Below are 11,409 nucleotides of genomic sequence, written 5' to 3'. Positions count from 1 at the left end.
AAGCACCTGATTTATCTGGGGCGATCTTGACCCTTGGCGATTGAGACATCGAACTACCACCGAGTTGTCTAGGGGTAGACGAATGTGGATCGAGGGAGGCGGGGATAGTTTCTTCAGAGTTAGAAGGACCGCCATGGCCTCCAAGATGTTGATGTGGAACGTCTTGAACAGGGGGAGACCAGGTGCCTTGAGCCTGTTTTCGGTGGGAGTGACCTCCCCAACCCTCCAGCGAAGCGTCTGTGTGGATGTTGAGTGATGGAGGTGGGTGTTGAAGAGGAATGGACCTTTTCAGGGCCTTTGCTTCCGACCACGGCTTAAGGAGAAGTCGAAGTCTGTTTGGGAGCCGTCTCTTGAGGTCTCTTCGAGTGATGGATGCAGAATGTCTCCAGACTCCCGCGGCATCCTTTAGCTGTGCACGAAGCACTGGGTTTGTTACTGAGGCGAACTGTAGAGAGCCTAGAACTCGTTCCTGCTGGCGTCTTGAAATCCGTTTGGATTTTAGTAGTCGCTTGACAGACCCTGCTATTTCCTTCCTTTTCTTCTGGGGGATGGAAAGGCGGTGTGACTGAAGGTTCCATTGGATTCCTAACCACTGGAACTTCTGAGCTGGAGAGAGGCGAGATTTCTTCTCGTTTATCTTGAATCCCAGGTGTTCTAGGTACTGGGTGACTTTGTTGCAGGATTTTACACAATCCTCGGGCGATGGAGCCCAAACTAGCCAGTCGTCGAGGTAGGCCATCACCTGGACGTTTCGGAGGCGGAGCTGTTGTACTATGGCGTCCGCCAGCTTTGTGAAGATCCGAGGGGCCACATTGAGGCCGAAGGGCATGGCCCTGAAGGCGTAGCTTTTCCTTTGGAGTCGAAATCCTAGGTAGGAGGAAGCGTGATGGTTCATTGGAACGTGCCAGTAGGCATCCGCCAGGTCTATGGAGACCGTGTAGGAACCTCGAGGCAGAAGGGTCCTTATTTGTTGAAGAGTCAGCATCTTGAACTTGTCGTTCGCTATGAACTTGTTGAGGGGGGATAAGTCCAGAATGACTCTGAGTTTGTCGGAGTCTTTCTTGGGGACACAAAACAGTCTTCCTTGGAACCTGGTGGACTTTACCTTCCTTATCACCTTCTTGTTCAAGAGATCTAGGACATATTCTTCCAGAAGGGGGGTTGATTGTTGGAAGAACTGCTGGAATGTTGGGGGGGGTTGAGTCCAACTCCAGCCTAGACCCTTCTTGACGATGCTGTGTGCCCAGGGATGAAAGGTCCAACGATCCTGGAATTGGCGGAGTCTTCTTCCCACCGGAAGCACTTCATTGCTTCTGGTGTCCCGAGGGCTTGCTGCCTCGGCCGCTAGCTCCCTTTCCTCCTCTGCCTCTGGAGGGACGGCGAGACGCGTCTCTGCCTGCACCTCTGTTTGAGCCTCTACCTTTGGGACGAAAGGTAGTCGTCTGTTGCTCGAAAGCAGGGGTGAAGACCGGTGACTGTGACAACACCGGTTGGGTGACCAGTTGAAAGGTCTGTTTTGGCTGAGCTGCCACTTTGGAGGTAGCGGGGTCCCGGAAACTGACGTCTTGGTTGACGTTGCTGGGGTTTCTATTTTGAGGCTTTCCTCTTAGGTTGAGGTCCGTCGTCCTGAGAGGGTTTTCTCTTCTTTGACATGCCCCATTTGTGGAGAAGGTTCCTATTCTCCGTGGCGGCTTTGTCAGTGATCTCCTTCACAAGGTCAGAAGGAAAGAGGTGTTTGTCCCAGATGTTGGAGGAAATCAGCCTCCGGGGTTCATGTTTCACAGTGGCACCTGCGAACACAAATTCACGACAGGCTCTCCGAGCCTTCATGAAGTGGTACAAGTCCTTCATCAGGGTTGCCATATGGGATTTGGCAAGTACCATGTAGTGGTCTGGTACTCTGGTGTCACAGGCCATAATTTCAAGTTGGACTTGGTGGGACATGGATGCTGCGAGCCTCTCCTTCGTATCTTGTTCCCGACGAAGGAGGTGATCGTTGAGCTTCGGGAGGTCTTCATTAAACTGACGTCCGGCGACGTCAGGATATAGCTTTCCCACGATGAAAGTATGATGGATGTCCTTCCAGTGTCGAGCGTCAGGGGGAGTAACTATGGAGAAGGGTCTGCACTCCTCCAGTGCAGGGCAGGCTTTCCCCTGTTCCACAGCTTTAAGGCACGCAGCGAAGGCCTTTTCCATGAATGGAAGTACCGCATCTTCAGGTGCGACGTAGGTAGGGTGCTTCTTGCTCAGGGCCGGAAGCTTAGAGCAGGTAAAACCCCTACTCTTGAACGTGTTGGCTAGCATAGCCTGGGCCTTCGCGAGATCGAACACTATCTCTTCTTTCGATTCGGTCTCTTCTTTAGAGGCAGGTTCAGAGCGAAGTCGGACGTAACAGTCCGGGTAGGATACAAAATTGGGGAGGAATTCCACATCTTCCAGGGGGACCGAGCCGATCTTGTCGCTGACAAAGATTCTGCTGGTCGCTATCACCATATGCTCAGCATACCTCCATGGGTTGGCATGAGAGCAAGCGGGGAGATCCTTAACCGAGATCTTCTTCGGTTCTTTGGATCCTATCATGGACCTGATGAACTCCTGATTCTCCTTTAACTTGTCGTCCATGACGGCTTTAATCAACCGGAGCATTTCCTGAGTGGATGATGAGGGTTCCGGGGTCGTGGAGGTAGACGGGAGAGACACATCCGTCGGTGTAGGAGTAGGGGTGGAGATGGAAGGAGGAGCGACCTCTTGCTCCGACTCGGCGTATTCCACCTGGTCTTCTTCATCTTCAGCTCCTTGAGCCATGAGGGTCTTCTCCGTACCCTCCGAGACATCCGACATGTGTTCGTCATCATCGGAATCTAGGCGGCAATCGTGCATGGACTGGGCCATGACTACATCAGGTTCCACCGTAATTTGGACAGTGGGGATCAAATCCTTGGGCACCACAGAATCAGGGGAGGCCTTTGGGAACAGCAGTGACCTCAATTCTTCAGTGGCCAGGTACGGTCCGGTGGCATTCTTCTGGAAGCCACGCACCCATTTGCGTAGCTTCTCTCGAGCAATGTCCCTGATCTCCGCTGAGGGAGAGTTATGGAAGACATCAGCTATGTAAGCCTGGCAGACCGTACAGTTCATCGGGTCCCAGAATTTCAAATCCCCTTTCTTGTTAGCACAAGGGGCGTGAGTCCTGCAAGCCGTATGCCCGTAGAAGTGCGGGCGTTTCACAGCGCAGAAGTCGAAGTCACACTTCATCTGCTCCTCCTGTGGAAGAAAGAGAAAATGAGTATGGGGGGAGTCATAAGAATGGCTCTTAATCTAAGTTAATATTAATCATTAATTTTTAACTTAATGAAGGGTGTGATGCATAGAGATTGAAGTAGTAAAGAAAACATACTCCATACATCCCGCCCGGCTGGCTACCGCAAGCTTTATCCTTGGATAATCCGAGATGGCCGAAGGCACAGGATAGTATTCCTTAGAAGTCCATAGGGCAATGGAATTCCATGGAAAATGCCAAGGATGAGTTTGGGACCGAGGCCACTCAGTCCCAAATTAGGGGGCTAACAGGTCCCTTAGGGTAACTGCTTCCGGCAACCAGCCGCGCTAAGATACACGCAGTAGGCTGGAATTTTGAAGAATGCAAAGAGACAGCATGATTACTAATAGAACAGTACCAAGGCACTGATCTAGGAGCGTAAACAGGCCATCTGTTTGCAGTGTAGGGCTATCAGTATTCATATGATAGCTAGTAGAAGGGGGTGCAAGTAGTCTTGACGCCTCCGGGGGGGTTCCGGCAGACATCCGGCACGCCGGAGGTCGCTCCAGCAGAGTTTCTGGCATTAGAACAGACAATATGTAAGTCAAGAGAAATACCAGGGTGGCGGGCGCCGGCACAACGGCAGCATCCCGGCAGAGGAGCGGCGGCTCCGGCAGTCGGAGGATGCCGGATTGGTGACTGGGACAAGGATGGTTATAGCGGAACCAGGTTGCCGGCAGTGGATGCCGGCACTCCGGTGGCCGACCGGCTGGCGGACGGCGAAGCTAGGAGGAAGGAGGAGAGCCATCGGCAGGAGCCGGCGGCGGTCGGCAGTCCCCCAGCACGCGGGGGGCTGGCGGCATGAGGGTAAGGGGAGAGTCACCAAGGTAGGAGGCGGGTATCGCCGACAGTGGAGGCGGCAAGGGACCGGCACCCGGATAGTGAGAGAGACAGGGGGAGGGATGTAAGAAGTCCAATCATGGACTCCCAGACATCCCCCCCTGAGAGGGTGTACCCATGATAGAGGCTGGCTCTATCACCCAGAAGCAGGGGTCTTAGAGGACCAGGAGCTAGGGTAGCCCAAGGGAGGGCTAGGGAACACCCAAAGAGGGGGAGACCTCTACATGCAGAACATATCCAGTGGCTAACCCCATAGGACACTATGAAGGGTATATGTACCAGAGCGGACTACACATAGAAGCTCAAGGTAGCCCTATCACTCCACCCTAAGGAGGAGTTGTAGGACAGGGGACAGATGGGTATAGACTAACCTAAGTGTAGGCTAGGCTATACCAGAGATAGGTGGGGAAGGGAAAAGAGAAGAGTCTTCCATGGAAGGGGTTCTGTACCAGAGCGGCCACTAGGGAGCCTGGCTGAAACGGTGCATGGGTACAGTTTCAGCAGGGGACAGAATAACCTTTCCAAACCCTAACCTAGAGAGGGCTAAAAGCCCTGAACTAGGAAAGAAGAAGACATATCGCTATCGCAGGACAGTCATAGACTAGTCCTAGCCATAGAAGAAGGGCTAGCCGTTCCTCACTCTCGGACGCAACCCTAAGGGGGGTTCATTCCCTTAGGGAGGACTGAGAGGCGATAATATACTCCGTTAGGCGCTTGATCCCTTTACTTAGTAAGGGAATCAAGGCTAAACAGAGGGAATGCCAAGGGCAGGGGGATGAAGGAAGCATATAGGGGTCCTACAAGTAGGTTAGGTTAGGAAGGGACACTAACTAACCTATCCCCTATATGGTCCCTAAAGGCGAAAAAACACTTGCATCACAGTCGAAAGTATTGTAAAATAATGCCACTGTCTTCATAACTTAGCCTAGGATCACTAATAAAATCATGCATGAACACTGATATATAGGCCCTCTGGCCTGGGGGCTATAGTAGCCGACTGGTATGAGGTCAATCGATGACCGATAAAAAGCGTCCTAGCAATGAAGACTAAATAAACTAATGTTATCGATTAGTAAATGAGGCCGGAAGCGTTGTTGTGGCTAACTAAATAAGGAATGCATAACAACAACGACGCCATAAAATGGCGGGTCCGGTAGAGGCACAGCTCTGCCACAAAACAACAATTATCTCGGAAAGTAATATTTACTTTACGGTCAGAGCTTAACTAAACAATACTGGAACCTTGTACTCAACTTTCCAGAAGAAGGCGAGGCCGAAGGTAGCGACATAACTTAGATGCAAAGCGATAAGTAAGGCACAGGGAAAATCCGTCTAAGTAGGGCGAGCTACTGAACAAAGGATCAAGACGGTCGTGACGTCACTTAAGCAATGGCGCCCGTTTGTTTACGTCTCGAGTACCAGAAGTAGCCACGAATGAGAGTAGCTATGGAATGGCTCCCAGCTATTCTCAGCCCTTACACACCAAAGCATTAACTCTGTTCGGGGTGTAGATAGCTATGTGGCGTGTTAATACATGCGTCCCCTGTGGATATACGATGTCTTAAAAGGGAAACCTTTAGGATACTCGCTCCAGAAGTTAGAATTCTGTGATAATCTGTGGTTAAATTCTCTGGGAATATCTTAGTAGCTATTTACCCAAGGAAGTTACCAAATAGGAACCTTCCATCAGGACACCATGGCTTGAGCCCAAATATATATATATATATATATATATATATATATATATATATATATATATATATATATATATATATATATATATATATATATATATATATATATATATATATATATATTTCTCCGTTAATCAACTCCTATTTCAGGCTTCATAGTTTTCAGCCACGTAATCCTGGGACTTCTATCTTTCCTAGTGCCTTGTCGAGCCCAGTTAAACGTCCGGTGGACTAATCTTCATTGAGGAGCGCAAAGAGCCTGCCCAAACCATGTACATATACCCCTCACTTTGATGTCATCACCAAATGGCACTCACGTGATCTTTTAAAGTATCATTTCTAAACCTGCCGTGCCATTTGATTCCCAATATTCTTCTGAAGGCTTAGTTCTCAAATCTACTTAATATGTGGGAGATTGTATAATTGTCATACCATGACTCATGTCCCTACTCTACCACAGATCCTACTAAACTGATATATTGACTGATATATATGTGTATATATATATATATATATATATATATATATATATATATATATATATATATATATATATATATATATATATATATATATATATATATTTCTCCGTTAATCAACTCCTATTTCAGGCTTCATAGTTTTCAGCCACGTAATCCTGGGACTTCTATCTTTCCTAGTGCCTTGTCGAGCCCAGTTAAACGTCCGGTGGACTAATCTTCATTGAGGAGCACAAAGAGCCTGCCCAAACCACGTACATCTACCCCTCACTTTGATGTCATCACCAAATGGCACTCACGTAATCTTTTAAAGTATCATTTCTAAACCTGCCGTGCCATTTGATTCCCAATATTCTTCTGAAGGCTTAGTTCTCAAATCTACTTAATATGTGGGAGATTGTATAATTGTCATACCATGACTCATGTCCCTACTCTACCACAGATCCTACTAAACTGATATATTGTCTGATATATATACATATATATATATATATATATATATATATATATATATATATATATATATATATATATATATATATATATATATATATATATATATATGTATATATATAATTTCAGGCAACTTGTTTACACTATTTACTTTAACTTACTTCTGTGTGATTTTTTTCTTTTATCTTTCATCAGACTTCCATCCTAAAATTCCTGTATTAGAGATCATACTTTCTAAATGATTGAATGCTTCGACTACATTAATCCATTCTCCATAGAATGATATTTCATCTTCCATTGCGTATTCCAATCTTGTCATCTCTGTCTTTCTTTTTTTTTTATCATGAGCCCAACTTCAAGTGATATTTCTTGCATTCTGGTAAGCTTGCAATGCGCGATCAGCATAATCAAGGTCAGGTAATTTCCTGTTATCAATCCAGTCCAGTCCTGGTCCATCAACCCCAATCGTTCTATACATGAGGGGGATACATGAGCACAGTGTAGGTGACAGTACATTCCTTTAGAGTACTCCACTTTTTGCTGGATATTCATTTGATGGGACTCCTTTACCATCAATTTCACCCCTCGGAAAAAAAAGGGAAATAGCGGTTTTAGGGAAAAAAATGTGAACATGAGAGTAAAAATCAACTCCTACGAGCAAATGTTTTGCAAACAACAATTACGTTCTCATTCCAAAACTCATTAAAGTGAGGATGTAATAACGACTAGTAGTTAAGTTAGAGGTTTTCAGATACTAGGAGGACTTATTATATTTTATACATTTTTTCTTATCGGTAAGTTTATCGGATGAGAGTACTTATATTTTCATTATATGAGAGAACCACAGATATTAGGTCCTTAACGATTGTGCAGCGTTCTATTTTTAATTGGCCCTAAAAATATTTAAAACTATTGTTTTTTTTTTTTATGATATCTTGATTTTTCCATGTTTCGGATCATCTGTTTCTTTCTCACTTAAAATATAATTGGGTCAAATACAGCCGATTTTTATCTTTTATCACATTTCATATATATGAGAATAAATTTGGTAGTCGATCCATTCATCATTGGTAGAACTACTTTATATCGTATGGATATATTTCAATTCTATAAAAAACAAAATCAATCAAATTAGACCATTGCTAGGTGCGAAGGGAATATTTACTTGACTTTGTTCAACTTTTACATTTAAGCAAATATAGTGTGATATTTGGATACGATTGGAGGTACACGACAAATATAGCTGATCAAGTTGGAGATTAATTCATATATAAACTTTTTCACATGCAGTCGTTTTGCGTTTCCATTTAGCATACCATTTTTTTTTACATTTGTAACCATGCTGGTTTGGTTTCTTTTAAACCATGAAATATCATCAAGAGACTTCTCAGAAACTTGTTCACTGATGGTTCTCATATTGCCAAGGTCAAACTTCGGCTAAGAAATTTTGGTCGAGCTATTGACTCGTTCTTCTTTTAAGAACAAATGCTTTTCTGTTTCAATCATCAATTCATGGAGTCAAGTTATCAACATTCCAAAATAAAATCAACAGGAAAATCTGTATCGAAAAAAAGTTTAGGAATTGCAGAGAAAATTATAAGGTCACTGTGATTGATCGATTCCTGGTAAACTAAAGCAAGAACTATTCTATCAGAGGTGAATCCTTAGTACTAAAAACTTAAACATTTTCTTTCCATTATCAAAATGGGAAGTTAAAACAAGATAAAAGCGAGGAAGTTTATGATATATGAATCAATTAGGAATAGAAATTTAATAAATAAGAAATGATAAGTAGGACTTATATAACGACGATTCTCAGCTAACCATCAATACCAAACCAACCATCAGGTACCTAATACATTGCAAATAAGTCACCATTGTTACTATTTTAGTAATGTATGAGGTTGTTTGTATATTTTGTATATGCATCCACTAGTGTATGTGTGTGTTTTTATACGACAGTAGATATAGAAAAGCTATAGAGCTGACAAAAAAGAAAATAGTTGGAACATCATATACAATATATTAAAAAAAAGGCTTTGGCTTAAATAAGTTATAACCCTGTTGAAACCGTAACGAAGACTATTAGAAATTTTTGCTATATCATATATAGGAAATCTATTTCGAAGATTTGTGTGAAAGCTGATAAGGTTATTATGCTAAATAGCATATTGCTCTTAAAACGCTTGTTTTTAATCTTCACTCTTTTGCGAGTTATAAGAGAAATTCTTAATTGCATAATACATTTGCTAATGTATTCTCTGATAAAGTTATTGTTTCAAAAATTCTACAAAGAGTAACTCTGCATAAAGATATATAAAATCCAGCTATAAAGAAAAATAACAGGATATCATGTTCATGTATATGTTCTTACTACCCATTATTTCTATTGTAAATTGCATCGTAAAAGGAAACTGTAAAGAAAAATAGGGAAAATTTTGAATATGGATATTTTTTTTTTCCTAAACCGCTCTTTGATTCCGAAATGAAGATATTTACGCATTTTTGAAAAAAGATGAAATTGAATAGAAACCACTATAAAAGCACCAGAGATCTTTCATGACAAAAGTCTTCATATATTTTTTTTTTCTTTTATGCAGACAATCAAGGACCAAAACGAAGTTATGTTGGAGAATTATGGAAAAAAAGGAGGATAGAAAAAAAAAAATTGAACTCTTGGAGGATTTAAAAATCTCTGCTTCTGTAGAGTTCGGAGCCTGTTTTTTTTTTCCTATCCAATAAAAATCCAGTTTGCCATTGATCAATTCAAAGACTCTCTCTCTCTCTCTCTCTCTCTCTCTCTCTCTCTCTCTCCTCTCTCTCTCTCTCTCTCTCTCTCTCTCTTAATCATGCTAACTGTAATCATCCCTATAAATTTACAACAATCCCAGTATTGGACAAACGATAGAAAGAAAAGAATAAATAATGAGTTGTATGGCGTATAATTGTTTAATTACATTTAATAGTTTCTCATATGCAAAAGAATCGCCTTGTCTTGAAAGGAAAGAAATATATACAAAAAGTAAAAAGTACAATGAAATACACACACACGCACACACACACACACACACACACACATATATATATATATATATATATTATATATATATATATATATATATATATATATATATATATATATATATATATATATATATATTTATTTATATATGTATATATATATATATATATATATATATATATATATATATGTATATATATATATATATATAATATACATATATATATATATATATATATATATATATATATATATATATATATATATATATATATATATATATACATATATACATATATATATATATATATATATATATATATATATATATATATATATTATAATATATATATATGAATATATGTATATATATATATATATATATATATATATATATAATATATAAATATATATATATATATATATATATATATATATATATATATATATATATGTATATATATATATATATATATATATATGTATATATATATATATATATATATATATATATATAAATATATATATATATTCATACATATATATATATAAATATATATATATTTATATATAAGTATATATATTAATATATATATATATATATATGTATATATATACAGTATATACCTATATATATATATATATATATATATATATTATATATATATATATATATATATATATATATATATATATATATATATTAATTCTACCTTTCTATTATTTTACATTGACTTCAATAACAGAAGACTATATATTTAGGTTGGAAATACTCAGCCACAGGTGTTATTTACAGATTCTACAGAAACACAATAACAACGTATCTTAAAATGTAATAATAATAATAATAATAATAATAATAATAATAATGATAATAATAATAATAATAATAATAATAATAATGATGATACTGATAGGATGGCTTTGGACAGCACAACTCTTCGTCTTCTTCTGTTGTTGTGGAGCGGGGTCTTTGACCTCTTAGAGTGGCTTTTCAATTTGTCTCCTTCATTGCATCGTTTAGCCATCTGTAAACAATTGTTTCGTTGATGTTAAGACGATTGGTTATATCTATTTTCTTATACATAATCTGATGAAATATGCTTAACTAGTTTTACAGTTATCATGTAGATGATGGGTAGTTATAACCATATTTATTCTAAAGAATCCTGCATAATGAACTGAATCTGTTATTGAGCAAAGTTTATTAATGATTCGTCCCTGGAAATTTGAAGAATGTGAGAGTAGTCAGTTAGTGACTCTCGAACGAGAATCACTGAATTCAGGTAACACTAGATTTGCTGTAAACTGTACAAAGGCAGTTATCATAGATAGATAATATTAAGTGGTAAAGTTCTATTGGAGTTTATAGCAATAGAAATGAGGATATAGAAAACAATCAAAGTTGGATAATCCTGTGAAAAAAAAGGACACTTCATGAGATATTTGAAATGGTAAAATAACACGATAAAGACTAAATTTACAATCATCAAGAATAACAAAGATATATGCCCATTTAAAATGTTATAGATCATATTCATGAAACATAATTTCATTTACACATGAATAGTAATGATAACAATAACAACTACCCTTAGTAGT

The sequence above is a fragment of the Palaemon carinicauda genome, chromosome 23 (genome assembly GCF_036898095.1).
Source record: "Palaemon carinicauda isolate YSFRI2023 chromosome 23, ASM3689809v2, whole genome shotgun sequence".
Classification (NCBI taxonomy): Eukaryota; Metazoa; Arthropoda; class Malacostraca; order Decapoda; family Palaemonidae; genus Palaemon; species Palaemon carinicauda.
This window is presented reverse-complemented; position numbering follows the sequence as displayed.